Consider the following 19,442-nt stretch of genomic DNA (forward strand, 5'->3'; position numbering starts at 1 on the left):
TCCTATATCAATGGATCCAGTTTCTTAGAGACATTTCTTGGTGTGTAGAAGAACAGATCTCCAGAAGATTCATGCTGTCAGGTCAGTTGGGAAGCTGCCTCATATTACAATTGGAACCTGTGCCTTCCTAAGTCCACATAGCTCTGTCTGTCTGACTCCTCCAGCACCAGGACAGAGTCAAAAGAGCTGTATGCTCCTGTCAAGGCGAGGACAGTTGACTGCTCTGCTGCTGGAGTTGTCCTCTGCTAAACTTCTAGCCTCTCCACCCATGCTCTGCTGTGCTAGGGGCTTCTGAACTATAATCTACTGAGGCTTTGCCTCTTTCTCTGTCTAGCTCTCCACTTTTCTCTGCCACTCCTCTCCAGTCTGAAGCTCCAGCCTATTACTGGGTCTCCCCTCAGCATCTTAATCTTCAAATGAAATTATTGATTGCATGGTATTATAGAAAGAGTTCTAGATTTGGGGTCAGAAGACCCCCCAGTTTGGATCCCAGATCTGCTAGTGTCTATTTATGTGGCATTGGGCAAGCCACTTAACTTTCTTGTGCCTCAGGGTCTTCATCTCTAAAAATTATTATATAAAAAGAATGAATGAGAAAGCATTTATTAAGTGCCTACTGTGTACCAAGTACTGGGAAACAAATATGAGATGAGACAGTCCCTGAACTCAAGAAGATTACCTTCTATTGGAGGAAACAACATATATAGAGGAGTAGTGGTCAGGCAGCAGTGTTTTGGTTTGGGAGTCATGAGATAGTGGGTGGGACCACAGGATATTTGAAGTTCCTTGCAGTTCTGAATTTATGAACCTCCCATCTTAACTCTGTGGTATGATCATCACTTCTTGTGAGGGCTGGTTAGGAAGAACTTTGGCCAGTGACTATATTTTCCTATAACTGTTAAACCTCTATCTGTGACTTATACTGCTTCATCACAAAAGCTATCAGGGGCTGGTTTCAAATTCATACTCTATATGTTGTTGTTCAGTCATGTCCAACTCTTGGTGACCCCATTTGGGGTTTTCTTGGAAGAGATACTGTAGTAGTTTGTCATTTCCTTTTCTGGCTCATTTTATAGATGAGGAAACTGAAGCAAACAGGATTAAATGACTTGTCTAGGGTCACACAACTAGTAAGTGCCTGAAGTCAGATTTGAACTTAGAAAGATGAGTCTTCCTGACTTTAGGCGTGGTACTCTATCACTGTGACATACTCTAAACACAATTTGGTAGTTTCCAATCTATTATAGTCTTTCAATCTCTTTTTAGCTTTTGAATGGTGAGAATATTAAAAAGGAAAAGTTGTGTTGATTTGATCTTTAGTCTTTTCCCAGGTCCCTAAAGCTGCCGTTGACTGTGTTGAAGCTTTCCCTTGCTAATGACATGTGTCCCTGTGTAACTTGTACAAGTCTCTTACTTTTCAGATATAGGCCTGTAGGGGAAATTCGAATCTCTTTCCCATTAAACCGGTGCAAACCAGGCTACTATATCAACTTTAAAAAGAGCATCACACTTGGATGGGCTGTACAGAAACCTAGCACAAGCTCACTAACTGGCTATCTATGGCATATCCTGTTTCTTGGTATCCAGGAAACTGAAAATAATCCTCATTTTCTTTATCCAGGCCACAGATGTCTTGGGCCAAGTTCCAATCATTTTGATCTGGTGAGGATTCTTGTTGGCAAAATAACCTGGCTGTGAATGGGCTATAATAACAGAGTGGTGACAGCTGAAATGCATTTCATCATTTTGATCTAGGTGAATGTTCTCAGTAGTATTGCTGGAAGACCATATGTTTTCTCCTCCTACCCTTAGACCAGAAGGGATTTCTGAAAGCATCAAAAAGGCATTTTCTTTTTCTTCATTAAACTTTTGAGAACTAGAAATTATGAGATGGGGTTGGCTAATACATCATTTTATAAAACATGAAAATCAATAACTTGAAAAATGGAAAATATCACCCCCCTCATAAACCTCTGAGGAATCGATTCATCAAACATCACAACAAATTTGTTAGTTCTAATTATGATGTATCTCATTTTAAATATTTCTTATACTGTAATGGATCAAAAGCCTTCCTAACAGACTTCCCAAAGCAATTCATTAGTCCAATAAAAAATCATGAGAGCCAGAATTAGAATACACTTGTTTCTAAATCATTGCATTAGAGAGAAGCTTAGCAGCTGTGAGTTGGCATAGAGAGAGATCAGATACAGCTGATTTATCAAAATGGATTGATCTTGTCAGTTTATATTCTGGAGTTCTGAGTAAGGGACACCATTAAGGTTTAGTACAATTTACTAAGCTGGACCAAAATAAAGTTGCTCCGGATTCTAGTCATGTTATGTGTTGTACCATCAGGAGTTGTCAAATTTAGAATTTATTCAGCAGCAAAATTTTGTTTATTTATTTAAGTGATCAATAAACAGGAAAAATATACATTTTTCTTCCTATAGCAAAAGTAACAGGTTTTCAAAATCCTTCAGACTAGAGAGTCTGCTCCTTTTCTTACCCCAACAATGAGAACCTATCGGAATATTGCATTTTTTTGGCCAATGAGCCAAACAACGGAGTGAGAAAGTCAAGTAGGGATTTCCAACGCAGGGGTAGATCATGTTGACCATCCCTATAGCCCTATGTCTCTCTCTCTCTCTCTCTCTCTCTCTCTCTCTCTCTCTCTCTCTCTCTCTCTCTCTCTCTCCCCCTCTCTCCCTTCCTCCTCTATCTATCTATCTATCTCTCTATGTATGTGTACATATACATACACACACATACACATACATATTCTCCCTTGGAGAGAACTTTGATAACATGAATGCATTGTAGATCACAATACTGAACAGTTGCCTAAACTCAAAACTTCTGCCCTACTCTCTTGCTAGGTGGCTCAGACAAAGAGCTCTTAGACCCTGGAGTTACAGGACTCAGTTTCAAACCCTGCTTCTGATCGTCTAGTTCCTGTGTGACCTTGAGGAAGTCACTTGACTTCCTCAGGCTTCAGTTTCCCCATTTATAAAAAATAAAGGAGTTAGCTGCCTCTAGATATATGATTTATTTGTTTAATGATCAGCTTCCTTATATCTACTGTGACCCAGATCAGTAGATTGTAACTGATATTGGGCCATCTGGGCAGCCCAGTTACCAATTCTAGATCTTGGGCTTTTTCCTAAGCTCTCAGTAGGAGTCCTAAGGTATTGTGAGCTCTTCATAGATGCACAGAGTAGTCAGATCATGCATAGACCCTCCAGATCACATTGGCTTTATTGAAGGGAAGTATGTGTGAGAACGTGACAAATATACATACCCATGTGTGTACACATGTATATACAGAACATGCATGTACATATATATAATGCATTTGCACATATATGCATAGTGTTTAGATATAGAAAATATTTGACACATGTGTGTATATATGTACATGTGACTGAACATGTACATATGCATGTGTGTGTGTGTGTGTGTGCGTGCAGGCTCTGAGAAGCTACAAAACAAAGAACGCTTCTTGCTGTTACCAAATTAAGAGGAGTCAGGTTCCTGGGCTGACACTCTTCTCTTCTGTCTATAAACTATGATTGTCCAAACTGGGCTTCTTCATTCCCATTGCCAAGAAGAATGCTCAGCTGAATTTAATAATTCCTCCCAACATCTCCTCAATCTGGAAAACTCATTCTCCAACAAAATGCTGGAATGGGCGCCAAAGCATCTTTGTCAGGGGGAGGGTCATTCGAGGGATCACGCTCAGAAAGGCAATGAACTCTCCCATTCTGGCAAAGTCACAGGGCTTGGGATTGCGAGGGAAGAAACATAAAAAACTACAAATGATTAAACCTATATATATATATCATTATTTATTATTATATATTATTTATCTTATATATTATTATGGATTATTCTGAGGGGAGAAGTCCATAGACTTCACCAGACTACGAAAGGGGGTCCATGCCACACAAATAGTTGAGAATACTTAGGTTAAAGGAGGCTATTGATAATTTCCTAGATGACTTCATGACTAATAAACCCTTCTTGAAGGCCCAGCTCTGCTCTGGAGTCCAGGACTCTGTGGCAGCATAACATTTGCTGTGGGAAGCTGCCCATTGTTTCCCATTGTGTGAGCAAATGAACCACATTCTCATGGAAATAAGTGAGTGTCTGGAATAAACAAGGGTAGCTGATGGCAGATCCAATTTGTGTGAGGATGCTAAATATTAATTTGCTTTCCAAGTGAGAAATAACCACTCCTGCGCCCCTTTATATATGTCATACTGCAAGGAGCAGTCGGCTTAACCATATCATCATATGGTTTTAGAGACTTCCAGTAGAGGAGAGAGTCCAACCCCCTGCCTTCAGTTCTCATCTGCTCTCGCAAATTACCATTTGTTCACTTCTTTAGTGTTGGGAAGAATTTTTACTGGCTGAGTAGGAAGGAATGTTGAGTTCATGCTGGTTAGTTTTTTGGTGCTTACTTTAAGGCATAATCACAGGCAACGAATAGAAATGGAAGTCTATTTGCTTTTTACACACGAGGGATTGAGGCATAGAGAGGTTAAGTGATTTGTCCAAGGTAATATAGATGTGAATAGAATACAGGTGTGAACATAATCAAATCCTGATTTGAACAAAGGTCCTCTGAATCCAAATTCAGTACTTTTCCCACTGCACCCTGGGATCTCCAAAAGAAGTAAGTTTTAGATCATGCTTCTGTATCCCATTCAGCACTTAACAAAAAGAATGGTATGGATATTGATTTACAATTCTCTCAAAGTGTAGTTGAAGCAGGATGTGGTGGTCCTGGCCCATTATCCCTGCCCCGGGAGAGGCTGAAGCTGATTGAATTCTGAGCTGCAGTGGGCAAAAAACAAAACAAAAGTCAAAAACCAAAACCAAAAAAAAACCACATCAGAGGAGGTGGAGTTTCTTACCTCCTCTAAAATCACGAGTCCCTCCAGACTGAAAGAAAATATTAGTCTGTTATAGTGAATGTATAGGCACAAGATGGTTATAGTGAGGATAATTCTTGTTCAGTTGTGTCCAACTCTTCTTCACCCTATTTGGGGTTTTCTTGGCAGAGATAGTGGAGTGGTTTGCCATTTCCTCCGCTAAATCATTGTATTGATGAGGAAACTGAAGCAAACAGGATTAAATGACTTGACTGGGGTCACACAACTAGTAAGCATCTGAGGTCAGCTTTGACCTCAGGAAGACGAGTCTTCCTCGCTCTAAGTCCTGCTCTCTATCCACAGTACCACCTAGCTGCCCTATAATGAGGTGAGAGGGTTGGGCAAAGAGCATTAGTCTGGGAGTCAGGAGGCCTGGCTTCTGGTCTCATCAAGCAGTGAGAAATAGGTCAAGGTACTCCTTGGTGGACCTCAAATTTCATATCTGAGAAAAAAGAGGATTAGGTTGGGAAGCTTTTAAAATCTACCCTGTCAAGTTTATGATTCTCTATTAGCATTATGATCTGTAGGCAGGCCAAAGAAACAGTGACTAAGACCTTCACCATATAGGACTGCTAAGGACAATGCATTTATATAGAGCCTTGAGATGTACAAAGAGCTCTTTCCTCAAATCACTCTTTAAGACAGGTTGTACAAGGTGTTATTAAACTTCATTCTATAGAAAAGGATATCGGGGCTCAGAGGGGGCAAATGACTTGCTACTAGATAACTAGGCAGGATGCAAAATTAAAGGAAGACTGAGGACCAAGGGGAAGACCACTGGCTCTGGAGTCAGAAGGGCTGGGTTCAAACTCTTTGTCCAATTAATATCTATGTGTCCTCAGTCAAGTTACTTCATGTGTCAAGCAACACGTCAGTTGGCTCACCAATAAAGTGAAGGGTGGCCCATGAGGTCCCTTCCTGTTCTAAAACCATGATTTTATAACTCTAAGTTCAACCTTTATTCTCTATACAAAGTTCATCTTTATTTAGGAGTAAAAATAGTTCACTTTAATATGGCACTTTATAATTTACAAAGTTCTGTAGATGTAGTCTTTCATTTGATATTTACAGTTAGGTCTTGATTATTCCGAGTCACAATACTCTCATTATTTGAATTTACACCAAACATTTCCAATGGGCTGGCACCAATGGCTATATTTTACATAACTATAATTTCAGATCTGCAGATTTGAATACATTTTACCACTTCAGGGAATTTTATTAACACTAATCAGGGCCTAGATGTACATTGAGGACCCTGTGAAATAAGTAGTACAAAGACGGTTATCTTTATAGATAAGTAAACAATCAGCCATTCAATAAGCATTTCCTAAGCACCAATTAGGTTCAAAGGGAATGAGCTGGGTGCCAGAGACACATGTGTAACCCCTTGGTGGCGCTGTCTGGTCAGGTTTGGAAATGTAAAGCAGAAACAAAAGGTAAAACCCACTCCTGATGAGCCCCACCTCTGGAATTTTGGGCATGGCCATTCTTCTCTGGGACAAGGTCTCTCTCCTCTCACAGAGTGGGGTTACTCCTCAGTCATTTATCTAATTGCCTGTAGAGAAAACAATGGGGGCATACAACATGGTTTACACATATCTATCTTTCCCTCACCATGATCCTTGGCTCAGGTTTTTAGCTGGAGGGGCACAAGACAAATGCCCATACTAGCTTAAATTCTGCTTTTGGGAAGCTTATAAAAATTGCTGGTAACCAAAGTAATAAGATTCTCTTCTATAGCTGAGAGCCAAGCCAGGATTAAAAATGAACAAACACATAAACCTAGCTATTATAGGAAGAGGGGTTTGACCTCTCTTTTCTTCTGGACCAGCCACTCGTCTCTTCTGTTCTAGAAGCCCTATTCTCAATTAAGTATAAGCACAGATCACAAAAAAGTTATAACCAATCATAGTTTTATATTTAAAAAATCTTAACATAAAGAAATGAAGAAGTAAATCTCTGCCACCTGTAGCTAGAGAAAGTTCAGAGAAAGGTGGCACTATGGGGTGGTGGTGGTGGTGGTGGGTAGTCATTTCACTAGCTTTTTTAGGTCTCTGAGAGTGGCTAAAGTTCATCAAGTTTAAGTCCATTTAACCACATCCATTAGAGTTTTTTCCTAAGTGGAGGCTGTGGCTTTTGGAGCCAAATCTGCCCTGCCCAGACTCTAGTCTGTGGCTTCACATTGCATAATGTCTGCTGGAACTTCTCTCTTTCTTTCCCTCCAAAGTGTACACTTCTTACCCTTTGAAATCACCAAGATTCACCTTGCTGACTACAGTTTCCCAGAAGTCCATGCATCTAGATCTCAGCATTCCCTACCTACAGGGAAGTTGGTCTCAATAATCAATTACACAGAGACTAAAAAGAAAATGATTATTCCCTTAAGGAGCTTACATTCTAGGGGGAGAACAAAATGTACACAAGGCCTCTCACGGTTCTGCACTCACACGGAGTTCATGCCTGAGACATGACCAGGTGAGCAAAGTTCTCTAGAAAACTCTCTAAAATATATCTTTGTTATGACTCATGTTGAGGTTTGCCCCAACATGGGTAACAATCCCCAGTTCCTTCACAAACACTCCATATAAACATGGGCATTGGGTATAGGACAAACTTTATTTCACCTATGACAGGAAATGAATAAGGATGATAAAGAATCACAGGAACCATGAACAAATATGGAATCATAATCACGCAAATAAACTATTAGCTTACCCCTGGAAAGAACCTTAATTTAGGCACCATTCCTTATTCCAGGGAGTCCCTCCTTCCTTCAGCATCCTACAAAGTCTCAAGAATTGTATAAACCTGAGGTTTAGACTATCCCCTGCCCCCAAAACGGAAACATATTTTGAGAGTTGGTAAATAACCAGGCTATTTTTATTAGATCCATACTGTCTGTTTAACTTGCTAGCTTTGCTCTGTAAGTGAGGAGCTGCATACCAGGACCACAAGGACTTTTCCCTTTCTAACTTGGATTTTCTACCAATACTGGAACACTTTTCATGAGGCTCTTCTGATTGCTGGCAAGGATACTGGCTTAGCACAGTGCTTCTGTTTGAGGGACGCTATTACTTTGAGAGCTTTTTCTCCACCAATTAAGAGAATCTCATGAAAAATGACCCAGGCTTGGTCAAAAATCTGAGTTTTGCCAAGGATGTTCCAGAATCAAGGCAAGAGTTGGTTGTTAAATTTTCAGTGTGAGCTCAATGGACACCTCAGAAATTGGATATCACTGCAAATCAGGGTTTGAGTTTTTGTTTTATTGTTTGCCTGGGCTTAAGAAAGGAATGGAGAAAATGCTAACAATGCAGATTAAATTTAGAAGAGTCCTCTGATGCATATAGATATAACATATACATACTTATAATTATATATTAATTATAATATATAATATAACAACATAATATATTATGATATATAGCAAAATATAACTATATTAATATATAATTATATATCAATAATAAATGATATACAAATGTAGAAATTGTAGTTATGTAGATATAATTTTATATAAATATAGAAACTATATTTATATAAATATAATTTATATATAAATATAAAGCAGCTATATTTATATAAATATAATTTATATATAAATATAAAGCAACTCTTTATATAAATATAATTTATATATAAATAAATGAACCATGTTTATAGAAATGTAAAGTATACATAAATATATGAACCATATTTATATAAAAAGATGTGAACTCTGTATAATTTATCTATAAAGATATGAAATATATATGTAAATGTATATATATGTGTATATATGTACATGCATACACACACACACACACACACACACATATATATATATATATATATATATATATATATACATATCTACATACACACACTTATATTTAAAAGAGCTGGTTGTTAATCATTTACCAGCATGCCACTAGTTATGCCTTATTTCTCCAAGTAGCAAGCTGCTTCAAGAATTCTTTTTCTCTCCATAGAAGATCCAGAGCTTTTGGAATCCAGAACTCTTAAACATGGCATTACCGTGAGTCAACTCTCAAAGCTGGTGCTGCCCAGAGAAATCTCCCTTCTGCAGCTAGAAGGCTAAATTCTGGGAGTGTGGTGCTGCTAAGTAGGAGTTTGGATTCAGGAGCAGTGATCATGAAGTCTCATCTCAGGCTGAGTGGGAGCACGAGTTTATCACTGCCATGTACTTATGAGGTGTTGCTATTTTCAGCCCTGTTTGGGGGAGAGGTCCCTTCTTCTCCTCCTCAAAGGAAGATACTGGGGAGTAGACAGAGAGGTAGTTCTGGAGATCAAAGATCAGTGAGATTAAGTGACCAATCCAAAGTCACGTTGATAGTAAGTATCAGAGTCAGGAAAGGAGCCCAGCTTTCCTATTCAAATCCAGGAGTTCTTCCCACTACAACATGTAACAGAAGTATATAGAAAATAATCTTGGCGTTAAACTTGCATGACATAAAGTCAGTGTGCTAGAGTGGAATATGCCCTAGTTTTGGAGTCAAAGGGCCTGCATTCAAATCTCACCTACCAGTAGATGTATAAACTTGGCCTGTTTTGGGGCCTCAGTTCCCTCATCTGTAAAATGAGAGGGCTTGACTAGATCATCTCTAAAGGTCCTTTCTAGCTCTAAATGTGTTTGCTGTTGTTCCCTTGTTTCAGTTGTGTCCAACTCTCTGTGACCCCTACTTGGGGTTTTCTTGGCAAGAATGCTGGAGGGGTTTGCCATTTCCTTTTCCAGCTTATTTTACAGATGAGGAAACTGAGGCAAGCAGGGTTAAGTTACTTGCCCAGGGTCATAGGATCCTATAATATAGAAAAGGAATTTTGTCTGGTAATTAGGGAATATTGCAGAAGGGGGCTCTAATTTCTTCCATCCCTTCCTGCTTTGGTTGTCACTCTTCCACTCCTTTTCATCACCCCAGGTTTAAATACTAAGGATGGTGTATCACTTATTAGCAGAGGCGAATCCACCAAACCTACAGATTTAGCATGCTGGGTTGTAGCAGGGTTTGGTTTTTGGACCGGGTTTAGCTCTCTGTGATGTATTTTCAAGGTTTTTTTCTCATCTTTTCCATTTCCTGCCCCCAGGTCATGGCTCAGGGGCAATGAACACCCGGGTAGGGCTTTCATCAATACTTAGTGTGACCTTGGAACCGCTATTTGACCTTTCTACAGATCAGCTTCCAAATTTCAAAATGAAGATGACAGTAGCCACCCCCTTGGTAGGATCGTGACTCATAGGAGGAAAAGCATGTTATAATAAATCCCAAATGATGCAGACATCTCAGTAGGGGCACTGTCACAGTTCATGTGTAACCATCATCCCCAGGGACTTCTGAGATGTAGCCCGGAGTACATGGCTTTTGGGCTGCTTGAAAAGAAATTGCAGTTCTGGTCAGTTTCCCCATGGAGAATTTGTCATATGCCGATTGGGGTTAAACGATGGGATAAAAACAGCAGCTGACATTTATGCAGGGCTTTGTTTAAGGCTTCCAAAATGTGTTCTTTGTATTACATTATCCCATTGGATCCTCCCAACAACTGTGAGAGGTAAACAATGTTATTAGTTCCTTTTTACAGATGAGAAAACTGAGAGAGAGAGAGAGACAGAGAGAGAGAGCTAGAGAGAGAGAGAGACAGAGAGAGAGAGTGAGAAAGAGAGAGAGACAGAGAGTGAGAGAGCGAGAGAGACAGAGCGAGAGAGACAGAGACACACAGAAAGACAAATACAGAGAGAGAAAGAGAGAGAGAGAGAGAGAGAGAGAGAGAGAGAGAGAGAGAGAGAGAGAGAGAGAGAGGGAGACAGAGAAAGAAAGAGAAACACAGAGAGAAAGGGAGAGAGACAGAGAGACAGAGACAGACAGAGACACAGAGACAGAGACACAGAGACAAAGATGGAATGAGAGACAAGAGACAGAGACAGAGAAAAAGGGAGAGAGAGAAAGAGGGAGAGAGATAGAGATATATAGAGAGAGACAAGAAGAGAAAGGGGAAGAGTGAGACAGAAAGGGGGAGAAAGAGAGACAGAGAGAGACAGAGATAGAGACAAAGAGACAGAGAGAGAGACAGAAACAGAGATAGAGACAGAGAGGTGCAAATGACCTGCTTTTTAGGCTGTATAGTTAGTAAGGAAGGTCTTGAACCTTTACTAGTTTTACAACTGAAATTTTCCTGACTCCAAGGTCAAAGCTATCTATTATGTCTGTTGGCTTCTGGACTTCTGCCTAGTAGGGAGGGTCTAGATGGTCTGGGTTGGGGGTGAGGGCTATTGCCTGGGAGAGCAGCCTAAGAAAGTTTTTCTCCTGTGGTTAAACAGAGGTCATGCAAACTATCACCATGGTACCTTTCATTTTGCTAAAAATCTGGAGAACAAAGATTTTTTTCAAAAGCAAGGAAAACAGATTTGGCATAAGTTATGTGACAGTTACAGTGAGGGTTTTTTCCCCCTTGTATAAAAGACATTGACAATCAGCCTCAAGGGGCTGATGTAATCTGAGAATATAGCTTTAAAATCATATTACGGGTGGCAGTGCTTAGGATTAATATAGAGGCCATTTACCTTTTTGCTCCTTGCTTTATTAGCACTTAGAAGCTGGATTTACAATAGGAACAACAGAACATGGTTTGTTGAAAAAGAAAGGAGGCACTCTAAAAATTAACATGAGGATAATGAACTTAATCACACAGAATTTCTACCGCATGATTTTTCAAGAGTAAGTCAGTGCATATTTTTGACATTGATCATGGTTTCTTATTTCTTGGCAAGGTCATCTCCCAGTCATGATTTCTTAAGGAAATTCTCAGCCCCCAAGAACTCTAAAAAGACTATTTTATTTACTTCACTCAGTTGTACCTTGGCTTTTCCTTAGTTTTGACACTCAAGAATCTTGTTTTTAGAATTCAGACTCTAATTGGCACGGTTCCTACCTGAAATATGTATAGGTAAATAAGTGAAATCTGGAAATATCCTAAAAGCAAATGTGCTTTCTTCTAGTATTTAATTTAAAAACAAAACAATTATAGCATCTGGGGCAACCTCACAACTTACACCTTGGGTCTCCAGACAAGGCTTTCTTAGGTTCAAGGTTTTTTACGGGCCACTATACCCTGAAAACCAGTTTATGAGCCCCTACTGATGTGTTTTCTTTTGCTACGTAGTCAGAGAAATTGCCAAGAGCCCTCTGGGTTTGAAGGTCCCCAGTTTCTCAATTCTAAAAGTTTTACAGATGAATGGAAGGGGGAAAAGGCACAGTCAATCAGCCAACAAACATTTATTTAGTGCTTACTATGTGCCAGACGTTGTGCTAAGTGCTAGGCCGCCAAAGGCAGGCAAAAATATAGTTCCTCTCCTCTAGAAGCTCACTTTTTAGTGAAGGAAACAACGTGCAAATAACTATACATAAGAGATATATACAATGCAAATGTCAGGTAACCTCAGAGGGAAGGCTTGGGGTTTGGAAAGACTTTCCTGCAGAAGTCAGGATTTAATTTGATGATAGAAAAAAGCCAAGGAAACTAAAAACAAAACAAAACTAAGCCCAGGGGACAAGGTTATTGTCTTTCCTCTGCCTAAGGTCTTTCATACATAAAATGTAGCCAGAAATATTTTAAACTTTAAATCCACTCTATGAAACAAGAAGTTTTTAATGAATGCCTAATAATGGGTAAGGCACAGTGGCCTCCCATTGATGGCATAAAAGCTGTCGCCTAGACTGCTCTTAGGGTAGAACTTATATCCCTGAACTTGGAGAAATAAAAGCAGGAGCATGGCAATATTCAGCCACCTTTGCTGTCACTCTAGATCACTGTGTTCATTTATTTCTTCTATGATTCTCTTCCTTCCTTCCTTCCTTCCTTCCTTCCTTCCTTCCTTCCTTCCTTCCTTCCTTCCTTCCTCTTTCTCCCTTCCTTTGTTTCCCCCCCGCCTCTCTCTCTCTCTCTCTCTTTTCCCCCTCCTTTCTTCCCCTCTCCTTTCATCCCCCTCCTTTCTTTTTCTTTCTTTCTTTCTTTCTTTCTTTCTTTCTTTCTTTCTTTCTTTCTTTCTTTCTTTCTTTCTTTCTTTCTTCCTTCCTTCCTTCCTCTTTCTCCCTTCCTTTGTTCTCCTCTCTCTCTTCCCCTCTCCTTCCTCTCTCTCTCTCTTTCCTTCCTTCTCTCTCTCTCTCTTTCTTTCTTTCTTTCTTTCTTTCTTTCCTTCTTTCTTTCCCTTCCTTCCTTCCTTCCTTCCTTCCTTCCTTCCTTCCTTCCTTCCTTCCTTCCTTCCTTCCTTCCTTCCTTCCTTCCTTCCTTCCTTCCTTCCTCTCTCTCTCTTCCTTCCTTCCTTCCTTTCTTTCAAGTTTTCTATCTGTTTTTAAAATTTTAGACTATTTTTTTGAACAAGCATTGATTTTCTCTTCCTCTTACACTGCCTCCCTCCCACTGAAAAATAGAAAAAGAAAACCTTCATTACGAACAAGCATGTGCAAGCAAAACAAATTCCCCTATTGGCTGTGATCAAAAACACATGTTTCATTCTGCACATTGAGCTCCTCACCTCTCTTTGACAAGGTGGCTGACGTGCTCTATCGCTCATCCTCTGGAATCATAGTTCGTTAATGCAGCAATGTGAATTCTTAATTTTTTCAAAGTTCTGGATCTTTACAGCATTGTTGTTGTCATATAAAACCATTCTCTTTGTTCTGATCACTTCACACTGCTTCAGTTCAGACAAATCTTCTTTGAAACCATCCTTTTCAACTTATTTAACATTCTATTACATTCTATACCATAATTTATTTAACCATTCTCTAATAAGTGGGCACTTTTTTAGTTCATAGTTTTGGGTTACTATGAAACAAGCTAAGTATTTTTATACGTATGAGTCATTTTCCTTTCTTTGATGTTTTTGAGGTGTAGGCCTAATGGTGTGTGCAATTTGGGTCATAGTTCCAAATTACTCTCCTGAGGGGCTGGAGTAATTCACAGCTCCAATAATAATATAGTGCCTGTTTTCTTGTGACCAAGACAAAACCTTGAATTTTTCTGGGCCTCAATCTTCTTGTTTATTGAATAAAGTTAACAACACCTCACTGGAGCCAGTGGGGTCAGTGAAAAGAATTGCATTTCTTTCTTTCTTTCTTTCTTTCTTCCTTTCTTCCTTTCTTCCTTTCTTCCTTTCTTCCTTTCTTCCTTTCTTCCTTTCTTCCTTTCTTCCTTTCTTCCTTTCTTCCTTTCTTCCTTTCTTTCTTCCTTCCTTCCTTCCTTCCTTCCTTCCTTCCTTCCTTCCTTTCTTTCTTTCTTTCTTTCTTTCTTTCTTTCTTTCTTTCTTTCTTTCTTTCTTTCTTTCTTTCTTTTTCTCTCTCTTTCTCTCTCTCTTTTCTTCCTTCTCTCCTTTCTCTATCCTCTCCTTCCTTCCTTCCTTCCTTCCTTCCTTCCTTCCTTCCTTCCTTCCTTCTTGCCTTCCGGTAAAGCTGATTTGTCCCTTTGGAATGTGTTGTAGTGAACAGCTGACTTTTAAGTCAGGAACTCTTGGGTTTAAGTCCTTCTTCTGACACATAATCATGGGCAAATCACAAACCATCTTAGTGCCCCAGGAAATTCTCTAAGACTAGAAGTGACTGATAGAAGAATATACAATCTTCATGGATGGAGGGAGTTTCCTCAGCTAGAATTCCCTATACCAATAAAATCACATGTTGAACTAATAAAATAAAATAAAATGAGGGAATTGGACTAGAGCAGATAAAGTGCATTTCAGCCATAAACTTCTGTAATTCTTTTATGTGATGATAAAATCAAATAACTGAGAAAACACTTATGAAGTTGAGCACTACTTCAGTATCTATTATCTCAGGAAAGAAACTAAGATGTAATTGGAGGCTAAAGTCATTGCTTGTGGGGGGTGGTAATGCCTGGCTGGAAGAGCATCTCAGGCCCCATTCTGTGATGCCAGGAATCCGCACCCCTCTCACCTGGGCGATTGGTGGGGGTCCTGAAAAAACCTTAGGCTTCTCTGTGAGTAAGTTCATTGCAGATGAATAAACGTATGCATCAGTGTGAAGGTGAAGGGACTCCTAAAACTTTTCCTCATTACCTTTTGGCATCAAATCAATTCTATTTCCTTTAGTTTTTCAAACAAAAATCTATGCCTGAGTGCTTTCTATGCAAAATTACTGGAGGAGAATATGAAGGGGGAGAGGTAGACATGTGAGAATAAGGAATCACAGAGGGAAATAGTTTTGCTTGGCTGGCGTGCCCATTAATATTTCAAGTGAGATGATTTAGAACCCTTGCCAATAGTAAGGCAATAGGGAGACTGGATGAGTAAGCACCCCTCTTGTGGTTTTAGGACTCTTATTAGCATCACTGGAACAGGGGATGGTTGAAACATCATCAGTCTCTGAGGCTTTTTAGCTAATTACATAGTTTATAAATATATATACACATACAACATCTTACACTATATTAATAAGACCAATAAGATATATGAGATAATAAAAGATACATAGCTACTAAAGAATGAAGGATATTTTTCTTTCAAAATAGAAAGACATTTCTCTTTGTATCAGTGGTAGGAGAAGGAGAAAATGGATGGATGCATGGAGCTATATTTCTCCTACTTAATCTAAAAAGGCTCATTATTCAATTGTTTTCAGTCATGTCCAATTCTTGGTGACCCCATTTGGGGTTCTCTTAGCAAAAACACTGAAGTAGTTTGTCATTTCTTTCTCATTTTCCAGATGAGGAAGCTGAGACAAACAGTGTTAAGTGACTTGCCCAGGGTCATACAGTTAGTATCTGATGTCACATTTGAACTCAGATCTTCCTGACTCCAGGCCCAGTGCTCTGTCTCACTGAGTCACCTAGCTGCCCCTAGCCAATCTTATCTTATAGTTAGTAGAAAAGCCAAGAGTAAAACTAGAGTCTCCTAATTCCTGGTCCTTTGGCCTGTTCATCCTATCATATGTACTGTCTCACTATTTTCAAGCTTATCTATGCAGAAGAAGAAACATTGCTTTTAAGTCAACCCATCTTGAAATTAGTAAATGTATTCTGTTAATTTTAAGCTGGAGGACCTGGAGGATGATTTCTCTCCTAGCTAGTGAAGTCATTGAGCCAAGGCAAAAGACTTGACTTATGGTATTTGTGAGCTTTGTGTGTCTATCTGACCTTGTATAGATGGACAAACTGAATTTTATTAAAGGTGCACAAATAGGATGTATACAGCACCCCCACCCCAAAGTAATACAATAGAATTCTGACAGGAGAGTGGGACTGGGGGGGGGGAAGAGGACTAGAGCAGGGAGAGGAAATGGATTGTTAGAGACAACATACAAATTGCCATGAAATGGGTCATACCCTTTGACTCAAAAATTCCACTTCTGGGAATATATCCCAAAATAATGATTTAAAGGTAAAAAATAAACCTTTGAACAAAGATGTTCATAGTTGCTCTATTAGGAATAACGAACAATTCAAGTGTCTGGTAGTTTGGAAATAGCTAAACTGACTGGTACCTCCAGGTAATAGTATTCTTTATTACCATAAAGGGCAACAAATATAAGGACTATGCAGAAATATGAAAATGTCCATATGAGATAATACAAAGTGAAAAGTATAGAACTGAGTAATATGTATAGCAAAAACATATATGTAATGTATATATTGATTATCACTATGAGAATCCACAAAGGATTTAGAATTTCATCAGCGTAGGGAACCACCAGCTGTAAACTTCTTCCCCAAATACTCATTTCAATCTGTCTGTGACTTAGTAGGTAAACCTTAACGTTTCCTGAAGTATTAAGAGGTCAAGAGTCACACAGCTAGTTAAGTGAGTTTTGTAAGAGACCAATTTGAACCCTATGCTCTAATCATAGAAGGCATTGAATATAATCATGAGGTGTTTGCAAGTTATGAAACTAACTGTAAAGATGCCCTTATTCCTGTCCTTTTATAAGGTACCAATACTTGTCTGATTGAATCAAGAAAGGAATAAGACCATTGGCTGAGGAAACAAATGAGCCATGTCTCTGGAGGCTTTGAGATAACTAAGCTCTGGATGATTTTCACCAGTTTTAGAGTGGAAGAGATTGCAAATCAAGAGCCGCTGGTGGAGGAGATCAGTGCATGGTGGGGAGGGAGGGTAGGAAGTAAGGAGATTTCTCTCTCTCTCCAACCCCTACCAGTAATACAGTTTTGAAGGGGAACTACTCAGACACTGTGTCCACTCAGGGACAAATACGTATATTTCAGATTGATCAGGATACAGGAAGTAATCACCTGAGACCTCTCTCAGCTTTGAGGAGTATGACTGCTTGTATCAGAAAAGAGAGTCAGATTATGCGGAACAGACTTGGGCAACTTGCTGAACAAATTGCCCAGAAGAAATACTATTTCTAAAACGAGTTGTGTAAAAACTCCATGAAAACTCTCTAGACCCTGCGATACATTGAGTTGTGAGTTTTCTTTATTGCATGAGTATTATTCTCATGTTCCTCACTACCCTTGTACTTCCCCTGCCCCCAACCATGGGCACTGTGCAGACTTGTGAAGGAGTACCCTGCCATTTTATGGGAGAAATGTTTCGTAACTATTGTTTTTACTTCACACTTTTAGTAAATACTTGAGTATTAACTGATTGTTAATGGGAAGCACACTAGTGGGGGCTCATGAGTTTATAGTTTTAGAAATAGCTACCCATAGGATAGATCCTACATCTGCCTTCCAGGGACCCAATTGAGTGCAGGTGGGGTGTAACCAGAGGGGATGTTACAATTGTTATACATTACTCTTTTTCCTGTACTGTGTAGTACAACCAAACTGAACTTTTTCCTATTCCTCTCATCTTTATATCTTTTCCTATGCCTTGAATGGACTTCCTCCTTACTTCTGCCTCTTCTTTTGAAGTCCAGTTTAAGTTTTTCCTTCTACATGGAGCTTTTTCTGCCCATTCCTAGGGGCAAGAGCCCTGCACCACAACATTTTCTTGTCTTTGTATATTTGTATTTACCCATATATGAATATATCTTCTCCAGTAGAATCTAAGCTCCTTTATGGCAAGGACTGCTTTGTTTTTGTCTTTATTTTCCCATCACCTGGCATGTTAGCTGGCACAGAGCAGGCATTTAACAGGTGCTTGCTCATTGATTGACTTGTCCCTCCTGTGTGCTGGTGTTATTGGCCTTACATAGCCACAGTAGCCGCAAGCCACATTGTTGTTACAAAAACTTTTCTTCTTTTTTCTTTTTTTCCTTCCTTCCTTCCCTCCTTCCTTCCTTCTTTTTCTTTCTCTCTCTTTTCCTTCCTTCCTTCCTTCGTTCTTTCTTTTTCTTTTTCTCTTTCTTTCTTTCTTTTTCTTTCTCTCTCTCTTTCTTTTCCTTCCTTTCTTCCTTCCTTCCTTCCTTCCTTCCTCCCTCCTTTCTTTCTTTCTTTCTTTCTTTCTTTCTTTCTTTCTTTCTTTCTTTCTTTCTTTCTTTCTTTCTTTCTTCCTTCCCTCCTTCCTTCCTTCCTTCATTCCTTTCTTTCTTTCTCTTTCTTTCCTTCTTTCCTTCCTTCTTTTGTTCCTTCCTGAAAAGCTGAATAAATATATAATTGATAAATGTAATTTTGTTAAATCAATTTAAAAATAGGGGCGGAGCCAAGATGGTGGCTGGAAAGCAAGGACTAGCGTGAGCTCCCCACCGAGTCCCTCCAAAAACCTATAAAAATGGCTCTGAACCAATTCCAGAATTGCAGAACCCACAAAATAGCAGAGGGAAGCAGGGCTCCAGCCCAGGACAGCCTGGATGGTCTCTGGGTGAGGTCTATCCCGCACGGAGCTGGGAGCAGAGGGGAGGGGAGTGGAGCAGAGCAGAGCCCAGCATGGGTGGTGCAGACAACCAGACCAGGAGCCGGGCGGGGCGGAGCATGCCCTAGCGCCCTGAATCAGTTTGCTGCAGCAGTTACCAGACTTCTCAACCCACAAACACCAAAGACAACAGAGAAGGTTAGTGGGAAAAGCTGCGGGAGTGGAAGGAGTTCATGGTTCAGCCATCACCCTGGGGCAGTGGAGGTGGGGCAGCTACAGAACTACAGCTGCAGTTGCTTCAGGCCCCAGGCCAACCTGGTGGGAGGAATTAAGTGGCAGATCAGAGCAGGAGTGAAGAGCCTGCTGAAGATCTAAGTCCAGTCTGGTTTGGGGGTTCTTGGGGAAGGAGGAGTGCTGGTGTGGCAGAGCTGGTGCAGCCCCCCAAGTTTGGAACATAGTTCTTTTCTTGAAAAACTCAAGGGTCAAGTTAGTTGGCTGGGAGTATGGCCAGGCAGCGAAAACGCACCCAGATTCAGTCTCAGACCTTAGAATCTTTCTTTGGTGACAAAGAAAACCAAAACATACAGCCTGGAGAAGTCAACAAAGTCAAAGAGCATACAACAAAAGCCTCCAAGAAAAACATGAACTGGTCTCAGGCCATGGAAGAGCTCAAAAAGGATTTAGAAAAGCAAGTTAGAGAAGTAGAGAAAAAATTGGGAAGAGAAATGAGAAGGATGCGAGAA

This window comes from Trichosurus vulpecula, chromosome 4 (assembly GCF_011100635.1).
Source record: "Trichosurus vulpecula isolate mTriVul1 chromosome 4, mTriVul1.pri, whole genome shotgun sequence".
In the NCBI taxonomy this organism is placed as follows: domain Eukaryota; kingdom Metazoa; phylum Chordata; class Mammalia; order Diprotodontia; family Phalangeridae; genus Trichosurus; species Trichosurus vulpecula.